Source organism: Panthera uncia (assembly GCF_023721935.1).
Source record: "Panthera uncia isolate 11264 chromosome B2 unlocalized genomic scaffold, Puncia_PCG_1.0 HiC_scaffold_25, whole genome shotgun sequence".
NCBI classification, from domain to species: Eukaryota; Metazoa; Chordata; class Mammalia; order Carnivora; family Felidae; genus Panthera; species Panthera uncia.
In genome coordinates this window covers 22,810,909-22,815,045 of record NW_026057581.1, presented here as the reverse complement: position 1 = coordinate 22,815,045, position 4,137 = coordinate 22,810,909, and positions in this window count along the sequence as shown.

Genomic DNA, 4,137 nt, shown 5'->3' with positions numbered 1-4,137 from the left:
CATGCATAATGCAACCTATCCCAAAACTTTAGTCATGAATGTCTGCTACCAGCTATGTATAACATATAAACGGAAGTTTCTCTAAACTCAGGCACTCAAAGGAAAATGAGAACAGCAGCTTGCGTGTATATTGGCACAATTGAATATTTGCAAAATTGAGTCCCATGAAGTAATTATGGTACTGCAGTGGTTCTTAAATTTTGCTATGCATTGGAATCACCTGGGGGTATTTATTTATTTATCTATCTATATATTTATTTATTATTTATTTAATATAATTTATTGTCAAATTGGCTTCCATACAAGACCCAATGCTCATCCCAACAGGTGTCCTCAATGCTCATCACCCACTTTCCCCTTTCCCCCACCCGACATCAACCCTCAGTTTGTTCTCTGTATTGAGGAGTCTCTTATGGTTTGCCTCCCTCCCTCTCTGTTTGTAACTTTTTCTTCCCCTTCCCCTTCCCCTCCCCCATGGTATTCTGTTAAGTTTCTCAAGATCCACATATGAGTGAAAACGTATGGTATCTTTCTCTGACTTATTTCACTTAGCATAATACCCTCCAGTTCCATCCACGTTGCTACAAATGGCCAGATTTCATTCTTTCTCATTGCCACGTAGTATTCCATTGTGTATATAAACCACAACTTCTTTATCCATTTGTCAGTTGATGGACATTTAGGCTCTTTCCATAATTTGGCTATTGTTGAGAGTGCTGCCATAAACATTGGGGTACAAATGCCCCTATGCATCAGCACTCCTGTATCCCTTGGGTAAATTCCTAGCAGTGCTATTGCTGGGTAGTTCTATTTTTAATTTTTTGAGGAACCTCAATATTGTTTTCCAGAGAGGCTCCACCAGTTTTCATGCCCACCAACAGTGCAACAGGGTTCTGTTTCTCCACATCCTTGCCAATGTGTATAGTGTCCTGATTTGTTCATTTTAGCCACTCTGACTGGCATGAGGTGGTATCTCAGTGTGGCTTTGATTTGTATTTCCCTGATGATGAGTGATGTTGAGCAGCGTTTCATGTGTCTGTTGGCCATCTGGGTGTCTTCTTTGGAAAAGTGTCTATTCATGCCTTCTGCCTATTTCTTCACTGGATTATTTGTTTTTTGGGTACGCAGTTTGGTGAATCTTTATAGATTTTGGATACTAGCCCTTTATCCAATATGTCATTTGCAAATATCTTTTCCATCCGTTGCCTTTTAGTTTTGTTGATTGTTTCCTTTGCAGTGCAGAAGTTTTTATCTTTATGAGGTCCTAATAGTTCATTTTTGCTTTTAATTCCCTTGCCTTTGGAGATGTGTTGAGTAGGAAATTGCTGTTGCTGAGGTGAAAGAGGTTGTTTCCTGCTTTCTCCTCTAGGGTTTTGATGGTTTCCTGTCTCACATTCAGGTCTTTTATCCATTTTGAGTTTATTTTTGTATATGGTGCAATAAAGTGGTCTAATTTCATTCTTCTGTATGTTGCTGTCCAGTTCTCCCAGCACCATTTGTTAAAGAGACTGTCTTTTTTCCATTGGATACTCCTTCCTACTTGTCAAAGATTAGTTGGCCACACATTTTTGGTCCAATTCTGGGTTCTCTATTCTATTCCGTTGGTCTCTGTGTCTGTTTTTGTGCCAATACCATACTGTCTTGTTGATTATAGCTTTGTAGTAGAGGCTAAAGTCTGGGATTGTGATGCCTCCTGCTTTGGTTTTCTTCTTCAATGTTACTTTGGCTATTCAGGGTCTTTTGTGGTTCCATACAAATTTTAGGATTGTTTGCTCTAGCTTTGAGAAGAATGCTGGTGCAATTTTGATTGGGATTGCATTGAATGTGTAGATTGCTTTGGATAGCATTGACATTTTAACAATATTTATTCTTCCAATCCCTGAGCATGGAATGGTTTTCCATTTCTTTGTGTCTTCATCAATTTCCTTCATAAGCTTTCTATAGTTTTATTTTACATCTTTGGTTAGGTTTATTCCTAGGTGTTTTATGGTTCTTGGTGCAATTGTGAATGGGGTCAGTTTCTTTATTTCTCTTTCTGTTGCTTCATTATTGGTGTATAAAACTGCAACCAATTTCTGTACATTGATTTTGTACCCTGCAACTTTGCTGAATTCATGTATCAGTTCTAGCAGACTTTTGGTGGAGTCTGTCAGGTTTTCCACATAGAGTATCATGTTGTCTGCGAAATGTGTAAGTTTGACTTCTTCTTTGCTAATTTTGATGCATTTAATTTCATTTTGTTGTCTGATTGCTGATGCTAGGACTTCCAACACTATGATAAACAATAGTGGTGAGAGTGGACATCCCTGTCATGTTCCTGATCTCAGGGAGAAAGCTCTCAGTTTTTCCCCATTGAGGATGATATTAGCTATGGGATTTTCATAAATGGCTTTTATGATGTTTAATTACATTCTTTCTATCCCAACTTTCTTAAGGGTTTTTATTAAGAAAGGATGCTGTATTTTGTCAAATGCTCTTTCTTCATCGATTGACAGGATCATATGGTTCTTATCCTTTCTTTTATTAATGTGATGTATTACATTGATTGATTTGCGAATATTGAACCAGTCCTGCAGCCCAGGAATGAATCCCACTTGATCATGGTGAATAATTCTTTTTATATGCTGTTGAATTTGATTTGCTACTATCTTGTTGAGAATTTTTGCATCCATATTCATCAGCAATATTGGCCTGTAGTTCTTTTTTTTTATTAGATCTCTGTCTGGTTTGGGAATCAAAGTAATGCTGGCTTCATAGAATAAATCTGGAAGTTTTCCTTCCTTTTCTATTTTTTGGAACAGCTTGAGAAGGATAGGTATTAACTCTGCTTTAAATGTCTGGTAGAATTCCCCAGGGAAGCCATCTGGTCCTGGACTCTTATTTGTTGGGAGATTTTTGATAACTGATTAATTTCTTCACTAGTTATGGGTCTGTTCAAATTTTCTATTTATTCCCATTTGAGTTTTGGTAGTGTATGGGTGTTTAGGAATTTGTCCATTTCTTCCAGGTTGTCCAGTTTGTTGGCATATAACTTTTCATAGTGTTCCCTGATGATTGCTTGTATTTCTGAAGGATTGGTTGTAATAAATCCATTTTCATTCATGATTTTATCTATTTGGGTCCTCTCTCTTTTCTTTTTGAGAAGCCTGGCTAGAGGTTTATCAATTTTGTTTATTTTTTCAAAAAACCAACTCTTAATTTCATTGATATGTTCACTGTTTTTTGTTTTGATTCTATATTATTTATATCTGCTCTGATCTTTATTATTTCTCTTCTTCTGCTGGTTTTGGGGTGTCTTTGTTGTTCTGCTTCTGGTTCCTTTAGGTGTGCTTTTAGATTTTGTATTTGGGATTTTTCTTGTTTCTTGAGGTAGGCCTGGATTGCAATGTATTTTCCTCTTAGGACTGCCTTTGCTGCATCCCCAAGGGTTTGGAGGATTGTTGTGTTTTTGTTTTCATTTGTTTTCTTGTTTTTTGTTTTTTAATTTCCTCTAATTATCTGGTTGACCCATTTGTTCTTTATTAGGATGTTCTTTAATCTCCAGGCTTTTGGAGGTTTACAGACTTTTTCCTGTGGTTAATTTCAAGTTTCATAGCATTGTGATCTGAAAGTGTGCATGGTATGATTTCAATTATTTTATATTTATTGAGGGCTGTTTTTTGACCCAGTATGTGATCTTGGAGAATGTTCCATGTGCACTCAAGAAGAAAGTATATTCTGCTGCTTTAGGATGTAGAGTTCTAAATATATCTGTCAAGTCCATCTGGTCCAATGTATCATTCAGGGCCATTGTTTCTTTACTGATTTTCTGTCTAGATGATCTGTCCATTGTTGTACGTGGAGTATTAAAGTCCCCTGCAATTACTACATTCTTATCAATAAGATTACTTATGTTTGTGATTGTTTTATATATTTGGGTGCCTCCGAATTTGGTGCATTGACCTTTATAATTGTTAACTCTTCCTGATGGATAGACCCTGTAATTAGTATATAATGCCCTTCTCCATCTCTTGTTACAATCTTTAATTTAAAGTCTAGTTTGTCTGATATAAGTATGGCTGTTCCGGCTTTCTTTTGACTTCCAGTAGCATGATAGATAGTTCTCTATTCCCTCACTTTCAATCTGAAGGTGTCCTC